The 14,324-nt window shown below is 35.1% G+C and overlaps 1 non-coding gene across 1 annotated transcript; it reads left to right on the forward strand.

Annotated features, from left to right (window-relative positions):
- The first annotated feature begins 12,712 nt into the window (after window positions 1–12,712).
- LOC131489851 (U6 spliceosomal RNA) lies at window positions 12,713–12,815 on the forward strand. The gene has a single exon (XR_009250773.1). It is a non-coding gene; the product is annotated as a U6 spliceosomal RNA (small nuclear RNA).
- The last annotated feature ends 1,509 nt before the right edge of the window (window positions 12,816–14,324 follow it).

A 14,324-nucleotide genomic window follows, 5' to 3' on the forward strand; every position in this document is an offset into this window, starting at 1 on the left:
AGAATGCATAACAATAACTTCTCAGAAACATGGCCAGAATTGGCATTTAAAAAAGCCTGTTGTTGTAACTTACAACTCTCTGTGGTCTATGACTTCACTGTACTCTTTGAACTCTAGCTAATGGACTGAGTTCCCTTACGGAAAAATCACCACTGTACTTCCTGAGTCTTAGGACTTGAGGGGAAAGCATGAGCCCGAACTGAGCTTCCATAGAGTAACCAACCCTGAACCACCAGGGCACAGATTCCTTTTTTTTTTTTTTTTAAGTTTATTTATTTTTTAAGAGAGAGACAGAATGTGAGCTGGGGAGGGGCAGAGAGAGAGGGGAACACAGAATCCAAAGCAGGCTCCAGGCTCTGAGCTGTCAGCACAGAGCGCGACACAGGGCTTGAACTCACAAACCGCGAGATCATGATCTAAGCTGAAGTCAGACACTTAACAGACTGAGCCACCCAGGCGCCCCAAGACTCCTTTTAACTGAACCATCTGGAGCTGCCTTGAGTCCCATGCTTGCCTTAGTCAGATACTGACTTCTCGGGAGTTGCTCTCCTTCATTATATTTAAATATAAGAAAAGAACCAATTCTTTAATGATCTTGGGGTTACCCTTTGATGGGCCAGGACCCATTCCACGAGGCATGGTTCTTCCATGGGGTCAGGTTAGCCTTGCTTTGCCTAGCAGCACCCTCAGCTTAACACTCACTGGGTTTCTGTCTCTATTTATCTATTATTCAAGACTTCTGCATATTGAAAACTACCCTTCAGTGCAAGAAAAGTCATTGAAAAGGCACAGTTTATAGAGCTCTAAAAATAGTAGGCCGGTAAGAAAGGAATAAACTGAGAGGTAATTTCTAATGTGAAATGACAAAATTAAACCAAAAAATAAAGAAAATGGCAGTATAACAAAGGTCTTAGGGATCATTACTTAGCAGACACTTGGGTAGACAGATCCAGAGGTGGATGTAGGGATTAACAGTGATAAGGAGATTAAAGGTGAAGCAATTTGGAGCAAAGTGGGGGAAAGGGTAAAGTCTAGTGATTTAAGGGAGCCATTCCTATTATTGCAATGTGTTTGACATTTCTACAGAAGCTGAACCTGGGCACATCTGTCAGAACATGGGCTGGAAGAAGGGCTTATGAAGGATTTATGGTATGTTTATGTTTTTGTAATTTGGGAAAGACAGACCCTGAACAAAAGACAGAATATTTTCAAGTTAACCTTAGTGAATTTGTCCATGCTTAAAATTGAAAATTTTATCATGTCAAAGTGGTGTGTTAGTGTGGATATTGATGTTTTTCTGATCTGTCTTTTCTTAGAAACTGAGCTAGGAGTTATCCTCTGAGTAATTCCTGAAATTTCTATTTGAAGGGGAAGTTTTCAGAGCTGGAAAAAAAAACAAAAACAAAAAACAAAAAACCAACAAACCTACCTCTTCAGTGCAGAAGAATTGAGGAGGGAAAGAGCTATGCCAGAGCAGATGCTTACTGAAATGCCAAGACCTGAGGGACATGGGAATCTCAGCTACAAATACAATTCTTTCTCCCTGCTCCCTTTTAATTCATAAAATGTGTCATCTCAGCTTTTATGACCCTCCTCTTTAGCATGCACAGGGAATAAACTCTGGAAGGCCATGAACTTGCCACGGTCAGAGTCTGATTGCCAGTTGAGCACTGTTACAGGGCACCGATGCTGCAGGATTTTTTTTTTTTTCAATCAACCAAAATAAAAACATTTAAACACTGTCAGGAACACAAGTTACATATAAGCTATAGAAGCATATAAGTTTATCTGATTTCTGCTTTGCTAAGCACAATCACCTCATCTGATCCTCACAGCAGGAATTATTATCTCCCTTTTACACACACAACTATGCAACCTCTGACAAATCACTTACTCTTTCAGTTCCAGGTTCCTCCTCCATAAAATAACGAGATCGAGTGTCTATTTCTTTAGCATTGTTCCTTTATATTCCATTCTTATGATTTATTTGGCCTCTGGAATTCTCCAGCTATAAGTACCAAAATGACTAACTCTGTAAAGGAAAAATCTTACTTCCCACTTCTACACAACTATTCTTCTGTCACACACAGGAAACACAGCAGAAATGCCCCTAGCTTGGGGTCTTACAAATGTGGCAATCTATTTCTTCAATCCATCCAGGAACTGAGATTTTTAAGTTGCTCTACCTTCTAGAGAATTGTCAATAAAACAAATCATTGATTTTGTGTGTGTGTGTGAGTGGGTTTATGATGTCTCCTTCTTTATATTCAATATCCTATGAGGAGTCTTAAGGAGCCGAAATACTAAATTGCAAAGTTCTCAACCAAAGTCACGCAGTCATTGTCCACCAAGTTTGAACACAGTCTTCATTTGTCTTGCTTACTGCTCTATTTGTAAGTGGACCTGAGCAGTAAACCTTTAGTCTCAAAGTGGCTACCATTCCCCACGAGTGCTTTTATAACCATAGCTTACTTTGTAGTAAAGTTGTAATGACAGCTGTCATCAAAAGGCTTTCATGAAGCATTTGCTGACCTTTAGATGCTGCATGGAACGAGTGCTGTTGTAAAATCTTCAGGGTCTTGCTTTGGAGTCTCTTACTTCAACATAGTTGTCACATGGTTAACCCTAAATGTACCAAACAGAATCTGCTAATTCAAGCCATTTATTTCCCTGATGGTTACCTCCTTATGTATTCAGAGTTCCTCTCACGTGCCAGAAACTATATTATGTCTAGATGCCTGATGATGAACAAAATAGTCATGCTCATATCCACTTGGAAATCACTACCTAGCAGTGTTGCTAGACAGAAAATAAACAGACAGAGAAATATACATCATATTTTCATGATTCCTGAATAGCTGGGAGATGCCTTTCCTAGTTCCTATATCATTATATCGGTGTGCTTTTAACCATTTGTTTCACAAGTGTTTAACTTCTCAAGTATTTAACACTGATTGACAATGGAATGTGTATTGAGGGCGGGACAAATACTGACATTTTAAAGGCAGTGGACCAGGGCTCTTCAAACAGTAGTTACCAAAACCGTGAGTGGGGTGAGAGAGAAGACGTTCATTGAGGTCTTTCAGTTCCATAACATTTTTTTAAGTTCTTATTTATTTATTTTGAGAGACAGAGCATGAGCGTGGCAGGCGCAGAGAAACAGGGAGAGGAAGAATCCCACGCAGGCTCCACACTGTGAGCAGAGTCTCACACAGGGCTTAATCTCAGAAATCGGGATCAGGACCTGAGCTGAAATCAGATGTCCAGCGCTCAACCTACTAAGCTACCCAGGCACCCCTGTTAACACATTTTAAAAATCAACTTTAGGGAAGCCTGGGCTGTTCTTTTGGTTAAGCCTCCAACTCTTGGTTTTGGCTCAGATCATGATCTCCCGGCTCAGATCATGATCTCCCAGTTCCTGAGTTCAAGCCCCGCATTGGGATGTGTGCTGACGGTACACAGCCTGCTTGGAATTCTCTTTCTCTCTCTCTCTCTCTCTCTCTCTCTCTGCCCCTCCCCTGCCGGTGCTCGCTCTCTCTCTCTCTCTCTCTCAAAATAAATAAACTTAAAAAAATCAACTTTAAATTTCTGTACCTCTAATCTTTAAAAAAAAGTTTAAACTTGATAACCTTCATGTCCATAATATAAACAAGTATGTTAGGAGTATTTCAAAGTGAATGCTTATGTTTTACCTTATGCCTGTGTTTTTACCCCTACTCAGTGCCATGGGGATCATGCAAAGTGTCAATGTTTAATAATTAATACAATATTTCTTAAAGTGAGATTTAATTATGTATCATTTACTACTTGCTAGAAATAGACTATGCTAATTTTAAAAATTATTTTCAAGCCTTTCCTTCTAATTTCATAGGTATAAGTAACATATCAAGGATAACCATTGAGAAGGGGATGTTTGTCTTCATTCTTTATAAGGTACTTTTTCCCCCCTTGAGAACAGATTTTACTGAGCCACATGAAAAGATTTTCACTGTAAAGAAAACAATTGTAGAGGAAGCAAGCAAGTCAGACAATCCTTAGAAAAATCTGTTCAAATTATGCCAAAAAAATATAATTGATGGTAAGTGTAAGGTTAACTATCTTATATATATGGTTTGTTTGGCCATATTTTAAAATAGGCCTCAAAAAAATTCTGACACATGGGATAAGCTCTATCACCATGTTTTTAACCTGAAGTAAACTTTATATGGCTCTTTGTTCCTGATTTTTCTAATTCCCTTCACCCCAGTGGCTCAGTAGAGTCTCTCCAGCTCCATTTCAGACTTAATCAGTTCAGCAACTTCCCAGGCCTCATGTGAACAAATATGAAAGATTGGAAAAGTGAAGCTGCTCTATACAATGGGGGCTCATTAACATTGTTTTAACAAGCCTTAGTTTATGCGAGCGGTTGTCTAACATGCAGCTCTAATTTGAATCCACACTTCTCAGCATGGTAATGAGGGCTCCGCTGAATGCCAGTGTTTGTGCATATACATGAGCACTCTGCATTTAATTCAATCAAGAAAATAAAAACTTTCAGACTCAAGCTTAATTTGACTTTGGATTAACCATTCTGACAACACTGTAAAGTTCCCTATGAACGCACACACTTCAAAGAAAGATTAGAGGACATGATGAAATAGTGTGCGGCTGGCATTTACTTTAAAAGGAGAAATATTTAAATTTCATCTTTAGGGGGAAGGTCATGCTTTCTGTTCAATTACGGCATTAGTAATGTACGTGCCTCATGTGTGGTTTAAGAGAGCACAGAGTTAAGGTTTGAATCTCGGTTTTGCTACATAGAGCCATGTGGCTAGAACAAGTTACTCATGAGTTTTGGCACTGGCAAAATATAGTCCCCTACAATATGATACCCAGGATGGGAAAACAAGATGCACATTGAATGATTAAAATAAATAATAATTCATTCTATTCATAATCAGTGAATCATTGAAATCAAACATACACAAAATAAATCATGGAAATATTTTAATTAAAGCAGCCATGCAGGAAAAAATAGGTTTCTGGATTTTTTTTTTTACTAAAATACAAAATAGGAGTGCCTACGTGGCTCAGTTGGTTAAGCATCAAACTCTTGATTTTAGCTCAGGTCATGATCTCAGGGTCATGGGATCGAGCCCTGCATCAGGCTCTGTGCTGACAGTTCAGAGCCTGCTTGGGATTGTCTCTCTCTGCCCCTCCCCTGCTCGTACTCGTTATCTCTCTCTCCTTCTCTCTCAAAATAAATAAATAAAACTTTAAAAAATTAAATAATTAAAATACAAAATAAAACATTTCACCAATTTGAAAATTAGTTATGAAATAAGATTTCTTAGGAAATACAAAAATTTTAGAATATATTTTCATATATATTTTATATAATAAATTTTATAATTAATCTAAGAAATGCACATAAAAGATATTTTAGAATATATACATGTTTATTCTGAAGTTTTATTTTTCAGAATGTATGTATGTATATGTATGTGTGTGTGTATATATATATATATATATATATATATATACACATACCTTAAGTTTGTCAAAATTTATAATGAAATTTCATCTTAGCCTTCTATCCCTCAATAATGTATAATACATTGTCAAACTGTCTAAACGTTTTTCTTTTGCTTATTTGCTGGTGAAGTTAATTATAAGTTCTATTTCATACTCAAAGTCAAGTTGAAACAATACATAAAAGGTATATTCACCTTATTTTCCGTAATTCTTTCTTTTGCTGAAATTTTGCAATGACTCCCCATTTTATTCAGAATCAAGGGTGCCTGGGTGGCTCAGTCAGTTAAACTTCTGACTCTTGATTTCAGCTCAGGTCATGAGCTCATGGTTTGTGGGTTTGAGTCCCACATGGTGCTCTTTGCAAACAGTGCTGAGCCTGTTTGGGATCCTCTCTCTCCTTGTCTCTCTCTCTAAAATAAAATAAAATAAAATAAAATAAAATAAAATAAAATAAAATAAAATAAAATAAACTTAAAAAAAAGAATCGAAAGTTAAGTTCTTATAATGGCCCATGAGGCTTCTACCAATTATTCTCTAGCCACCTACCCTTCAACGCAAAGTCCTAGGGATATTCTCCGGTTACTCCCTCCTCCAGCTACTTCTCTCACCTCATCTTTTATTTATTTTCTTCTCACCCACTTGCTCCATTCAAACTGTCACTGGCTGGAAAGTGCTTCCACCAGATAATCTTCATGGCTAATCCCCTTCCTTCTTCAAGTCTTCGGTCACATGTCATTTTCCTAATGAAGCCCATTTTGCAATACTGTATTTGAATTAAAACTCATCACTTGTCTGTACTCTGTTCCCCCTTACCTAGTTTCTAATCTCTCCTCTTTTTATTTATAGTAATAATTACTATATGATGTAATTTATTTAGTTATGTCTTTAATGAGTAGATGTACTTCTACCCTAGCTAGAATGCAATAGTAAATATATTAAATAATATACTTATGAATTTTCCTAATTTTATTTATTAAGCTTATGATATTAAGCTTATTGATTTTGCTTATTAAGCTAAATACATCCTCCTCAATTGTTCATCTTCTTCCAACCTGAGGTAATTATTGTTTGTTTTAAAAAATTTGTTTAAATGGGAGGCTCAGTTGGTTAGGTGTCCTACTTGGGCTCCGGTCATGATCTTGTGGTTTGTGGGTTTGAGCCCCACCTTGGGCTCTGTATGGACAGCTTAGAGTCTGGAGCCTGTTTTGGATTCTGTGTCTCCCTCTCTCTTCTCCTCCCCCACTCATGCTCCCTCTCTATCTCTCAAAACTAAAGATTTAAAAAAATGAAAAATAAAACGTGTTTAAAAAAATTTTTAATGTTTATTTATTTTGAGAGAGAGAGAGACATGGCACAAGTGGGGGAGGAGCAGAGAAAGAGGGAGACACAGAGCCTGAAGCAGCCTCTGAGCTGTCCGCACAGAGCCCATCGTGGGGCTCAAACTCACAAACCATGAGACCATGACCCAAGCTAAAGTCGGAAGCTTAACCTATCGAGCCATTCAGGTGCCCTTAAATTTTTTATTATTCATGGGGGTGATGTTTTTTCAAAATGGGTTCTGAAGTAGTACATAGATAATATGCTTTCTAAATTCATGCATATCTTTAAAATATCCTTACCTTGGCTGGTTACAGCATTTATGGGCTATAGCTCTATTCTTTCTTTAGTCTGTTTTCTTATATCAAGACTGGCAAAGGAGTAACTCAATACTAGTCTGACTTTTTTTTCTTGTTATGAAACTTGCACTTTCTGCCTGGAAGCTTTACAAGACTAATATGAATTTTTGTTGTTTTGATATCTGGAATTTTATCAATATGCATAGGAACATTTGTTTTCTTATAAATCTAGTCCAGAATTTAATGAGATTTCAATCTGCAGAATTGGATTCTCACTAATCTCAAGGAATTTTCTCCTATATCTTCTGTAATTACTGACTTCTGTTCCATTTTGTTCCATTTTATTTTCTGAATTTATCATCTAAGTTCCTAGCCTTCTCATTTCAGATTTACAGTTCTTTATATTTTGCCCTATGCTTGGAGCTATTTTTTCCATTTCATTTTCCAAGCGACTGACATAGGCCCACTTAATACATTTTTGGTTAATTGGGTAGTTATGTTTTCCTTTGTTTATGACTTTGTATGAGCATTTTTTCTAAACCAAACTTACATTAATTACTTACAACATTGTAGAGAGAAGATAGAATATGCATCTAATGTGTTTATTTTGCTTTGCTTCTTGAAACTAGACACAATGATGTGAATTTAATGCTTAATAGAATAATAAATAGGGATAATAAATAGGATGAAATACAATAATAAAAAACTAACATTTTTCAGCATCTCCAAATTGTGAACATTCATGTAGTCCAACTTTTAAGACTGTGACCATTTCCAAAGTATACATGTAAAAAATATACCTACTTCAAAATATGGTGAGGTCCTCATTTTTATGAAAAGAGGAGCCACCAATCTCAATTTCCAAAATGAATTATCTTCTGACATTTTTCATACTGATGAGTCTAGCGAGGCACATTTTAAAAATGAGGCAGCTGTTAAGTTTAAGAAAATTTCACAAATTAGAATCACTTGGTTATGTCTAATCAGAAAAGTTCTATGCAATACACAGAAGCAGTCCCAGTGGAATTCTGAATACCAAATGTTCCATTGTCATATTTGTATAAAATTTTTATCCCATCCCACAAGATAAATTTGATATATTTTATGATATACCAGTGAAAAATTAAATTATATTTGTTTCCTTTGGAATTTAAAATAAAATGTGATTACTATTTTTAAGAGAATGCAAAAAAATGTGCAGAATATTTGTTCCCTCACCAGTTTATTAAAGAAAGTGTTTAAACTCTTTATACTGAATGACACTGATAAAAAATTTAAAGAACAAAAGTTAAGGCTTATATAATAAAAAATGGAACTCATCCATATGGTTGCTTGTATAAATATAGTGTATTAAATAATTCAAGATACTGTACCCTTATGCATATAATGCTATGGTTTAGTGATGCTTGTTGTAAATGATGCAAAAGGCAATATCAGAAGTCATCACCATTCTTGAAAAAACAGAACTCTTTACCCCCTTAGGTTGAATTAATATTACAACCACTGGTGAAGTATAACATACATATTTTTTAAAATATTCTATTAACAATAGGTTTTTAAACATTTTTTTTCTTTTTTCTTTTTCTTAGCTTTAGGACAAGAGCATAGGAAACATAAATTCTTTGTTACTGATTTCACCACTACAATATAGCACAGATCAGGGAAAACATGGATGAGGAAGAATGAAATTTATTAACTTTCTGGGTTTGACAAACACATGTTTCTCAGACTGTAAAAATATATAATAGATTATATTATCCAATTTTTGAATATCCACAAAGGTGAATAACAAGTTTGATGCTTCCTAAGAGACTCTTAAAAACTGAGAACAAACAGGGCTGATGGGGAGTGGGAGGGAGGGGAGGGTGGGTGATGGGTATTGAAGAGGGCATCTTTTGGGATGAGCACTGGGTGTTGTATGGAAACCAATTTCACAATAAATTTAATATATTTAAATTAAAAAAAAGTTTGATGCTCCCAAAAAATGACAGGACATCTTAAAAAATTTATCGTACGGGGTACTACTATTTTACTACCTGATGTTCAATTCTTAGGTTTAATTTTTTTCAGAAGAAAGTGGAGTGCAAGTATGAACGTTGTTCTGAGACTTCATATTATATTAAATAGTTGAAAGCTAGTATTACTTATGTAACATTCATAAATCCATTGCTTATGTAATAAATACTATGACATTGCACTTTTTTCGCTTTACTGAACGTATCAAGCAACTGAAAGGAAATCAATCTACAAACAAAGGTCATTACATGGAGGAGGACAAGCTGTTCTCTATCTGCAGTTTTGTGCGGATTTTTTGGTTTTTTTAGTATTTATTTTTGAGAGAGAGAGAGAGAGACAGAGAGGCTGCAAGCAAGGGAGGAACAGATAGAGATGGGGACGGGGGACCCAAAGTGGGGTCTGTGCTGACAGCAGACAGTCTGATGCAGGGGTTGAACCCACAAACCGTGAGATCATGGCCTGAGCCAAAACCAAGAGCCCGGCGCTTGACTATCTGAGCCACCCAGCAGCTTCTCTATCTCTCCAGTTTGAACTGCAGATGTGAAAATAAAGTGAACTTTTATTCTCTAGTTAAAGCATGAGTAGCTAAAGGTGAAATGCTTTTCATAGGTATCTTCTTGGAAAATCCAGTTAACTTTTAATAATATAATACTTACTGATTTCTGGCTTTCACTTAGGATGGAGTTTGATAAGTATCATTTCCATCCTACCACCACCGCAACCAACAAACTCTGGACAGCCTTCAGATTCATAACTTCTCTTAAATCCATCAGAGAACCAAGGTGACAGGACAATCAACTAACCTTAAACTAAGGAAAGTCAGATACCTTCAAAAGGAAGTAAAATATAAGCCCTTGTTTACCTGACAGTGAATTCCATCAGACACTTGGTGAAGTCAGAAAAAATGGGACATATTTTAAAAATAGTGATAATTTAAATAATTTAAATATTGAAAAGAAAAAACCCACTGTTCAATCAGAATTATAAATTCATCAAAAAATCTTACATAGTTGAAGACGGGACTAACCATCAGGCAAAACGTTAAGAGAGTATATTGCCAATAGGCCTGCACTATATAATGTTAAAGGAGGTATTTCAGATGGAAGAGTTAATACAAGACAGAAATTTGGATCTACCCTATTAATAATGTGCACTGGAACTTATACTACTATTTCTATAAGGTGACTGAATGTTTAAAGCGAAATTAATAGTAATGTATTGTGTGTTTGTAGCATGTATAAAAAAGGAAATGTATAGCAATAATAGTACAAAAAAGGAAAAATTGAGTGTACCCTTTTAAGGTCATTATACTACATGTAGAGCTGACCTAATTTCATGTAAAGGTAGAAACTGATTAACAAAGGGTGGATATTTTCAAACCCAGGGCCAGTATTTAATGTGGAAAGAAGTCAATGGTGGGGATAATCAAAATAATAAAATCAGGGGCGCCTGGGTGGCTCAGTAGGTTGAGCGTCCGACTTCGGCTCAGGTCATGATCTCACAGCTTGTGGGTTCGAGCCCCGCGTCGGGCTCTGTGCTGACTGCTCAGAGCCTGGAGCCTGTTTCAGATTCTGTGTCTCCCTCTCTCTCTGACCCTCCCCCGTTCATGCTCTGTCTCTCTGTCTCAAAAATAAATAAACGTTAAAAAAAAATTAAAAAAAAATAATAAAATCATTAATATCAAATAAGGCACAGAAAGAGGAAAAATGAACAGATGGAACAAATAGAAAACAGCTAGCAAGATAGCAGATTTCAATCCACCCTCAATAATTACTTTGAAGGTAATTCAAAGTACATAAAAGAGTCAATTAAAATCAGAGACGGACATATTGGATATTTTCTATATACCAAACTATATGCTGCGTACAATAGAACCACATAAACATAAAGACAGAGATAGGCTAAAAAGTAAAGCATATCATTGCAAGTAGAAATGGAAAGAAAGCAGTGACAACTACATTAATGTCACATAAAGTAGACTTTAGAACAAGGACGTTTATGAGTTAAATAATGACATCACAAAATGATAAAGATGACAATTCCCCAAGAAAATATATAACTCCTAAATATGCATACATCTCATAACAAAGCAAACAAAAAGCAACAACTAATAGCACTAAAAGTACTATTACACACCCACAATTATATTTGGAGACATTAATATTCCCCTTTCAATACTTGAATGAACAAAATATAAACAACAATATCAAAGCATTTGGCCTAATTGACACTTATAACCCCTCTTGAGTGAGAACAGAAAATGCACATTGTTTTCAAGTGCAAATGAGATAGAAAGAAAAGCTATATTGTGAGTCATAAAATTTAAAAAAAATGTATATTTAAAAGTCTAGTCATTACAGGTCTATTTGGTCTTACTGAATTGCAGTGAAGTAACAAATATATTGGGAAAATCTTCAAATATTTGAAAACTAGCTCCCTTGTTTAGATTTTCATTCATTCATTCATTCATTCATTCATTCATTCATTCAGAGAGAGAACAGGGGAGGGAAAGAGAAAGGGGGTGGGGGAGAGAGAATCCCAACTAGGCTCTGCCCTGTCAGCACAGAGCCCTGAGATCACAACCTGAGCCTAACCCAAGAGTCTGACGCTCAACCAACTGAGCTACTCAGGTACCCTGGAAATTAGCTCCCTTCTAAGTAACCAATGGGTGAAAGAGAAAAACAGAAGAAAAAATTTTTAAAAATTTGAAGAGAATGAACATAAAGGCACAATATATCAAATGTATGGAATACAGCTAACGTAATCTTTAAAAAGAAATGTATAGCATTAAAGATTTACATTATAAAAGAAGAACTTTCTAAAATAAATGAACTATGCTTCTACCTTAATAGGCTGGACAAGGAGCGGCAAATTGATTTCAAAGCAAGAACAAGGGAGAAAATGAAATACAAGAGCACAAGACACAAAACTGGCAAAAGAATAACAAATAAGAAAACTCAGTTAAATGAAAAGCCAGTTCTTCAAAAAAAAATTGGTAAATCTTACCAACCTCTGAAATCCAAGAAATAAATACAATAGAGAGAAGACACAAACAACCAATATAAGGAATAAATGAAGGGGTAACATTACAGACACTACAAATATTAAAAATATACTTAAATAAAATTACAAAAATCCATGCTCATTATTTTGATAATTTAGGTGAAATACAAAATCTTTGACAGAAACAAACTGCCAAAGCTCACCATAAATAGACTGAATGCCCTGTGTTTAATAAGAAACAGTTAAAAATCTTCCCATATAGGAACTCCAACCACAGATGGATTCAATGGAAAATTATACTAAACATTTAAGTAGGACATCATATCAATTTTATGGGCACTGTTTCTAAATATAGAAGAAATAACACATTTTAAAAGGCAAGTATTAATCTGATACCAAAACTCAATAAAAACATCTTAAGAAATGAAAATTATAGACCCAATATCCCTCATAAACACAAATACAAAAATTCACATCCAAACATTAGCAAATAGAAACCAATAACGTGTAAGATAATATAACATGACCAAGTGAGTTTCATCTCCAAAGAAAAAAAAAGTCAGTTTAATATTCAAAAATCAGTCAAGGTAAAGATACAGGGATTAGCATGGCCCCTGCACAAGGAGGACACTCAAATTCAAAAAGCAAATTCAAGAAGAGTTTTTTGCTGAATGCTGTGGATCAGGATACAGTGTCAGACATGGAAGTCACTGTCCACATTTGAGAAGGACAGAATTACTACCAGGACATTGAAGGCCCCCAATCCTCTGTCCCTAAGCCTACTTTTTTTTTTTCCTAATAAAATACTTTTTCTTTTACTTCTAAAAAAAAAACTCAAGGTGATTCACCTCATTGACAAAGATACAAAACCACATGATCATATCAGCAGATAAAGAAACATTTCTTTAACAAAATTCATATATATTTATTTATGCAAACTAGAAATGGAAGTGAATGTCCTCAACCTGATAGAGAGATCTATAATAAACCTAACATACACATCAGGTAACATACATACTGTGTTTAATAATGAACAAAGAATAAAACCACATCAATAGGACAAGAATAAATAAAACCTATTTTGTTCACAGCTAACATGACAGTCTTGATAAAATACCAAAAATTCTACAAAAAAATTTGATTAGAACTAAGTGAACATAGTAAGGTCACAGAATATCAATATACAAAAATCAATTGTATCCTTAAAGACTAGAAATGAAAAGCTGTAAATTAAGATTAAAATATCAGTACTTTTAATAGCATGAAAAGACATATAAATCACCTCAAATCTTGCAAAATAAGTGTAAGATCTGTATGCTGAAAACTACAAAATACTGATGAAATAAATAAAAAAATAACTAAACAATGTGAGTGATATTCCTGTGTCACAGATTGAAAGATCCAATAATGTAATTCCAATCAAACCCTACCAAGCTTTTCTTGAAAGAAATCAACAAAGTCTAACTTTATGTAAATGTAGATTATAAATTTATACAAAAAGGATAAGGAACTATAATAAGGAAAACAAGTTTAAGAAAGAACAAAGTAAGCTTACTAACACTACCTACTCTCTAGACCTATTATAATGATAAAATAGTGAGGATGGAATGGAATTGAAGTCATGGGCTATGTAGATCAGTGAAAGTAAAAAGAGGGCTCAGAAAAAGACGCTTAAATAAAAGTTCAATGAATTCTCAACAAAGGTTGTTTTTATTTTGTAATGATTATTTATTTGTGAGAGAGAGTACGAGCAGGGGAGGGGTAGAGAGAGAGGGAGACAGAGGTTCTGAAGCAGGCTCTGCGCTGACAGCAGAGAGTCCTATGCAGGCTGAACTCAGGAACCATGAGACCATGACCTAAGTTGAAGTCAGACACTTAACCAATTGAGCCACCTAAGTGCCCCTCAATAAAGGTTTAAAGATAACTCTTCAGAGAAAGGATAGTTTTTTCATAAATAGTGCTGGAACTATTAGATATATGTTGGCTAAAAGTGGAACTCAACTCATATCATATACCTCTTACCCAAATAAAAAACTTAAAATGTACCATAGACCTAAATGGAATGTAAAATAAAAAACAAAGATCCTTAGTAGAAAACATAGGGGTAAATCTTACATTTGGCAAAGATTTCTTAGATACAACCCTGAAAGCACAAACCATAAAATAAAACATAAA

This window comes from Neofelis nebulosa, chromosome 1, assembly GCF_028018385.1.
Source record: "Neofelis nebulosa isolate mNeoNeb1 chromosome 1, mNeoNeb1.pri, whole genome shotgun sequence".
NCBI lineage: Eukaryota > Metazoa > Chordata > Mammalia > Carnivora > Felidae > Neofelis > Neofelis nebulosa.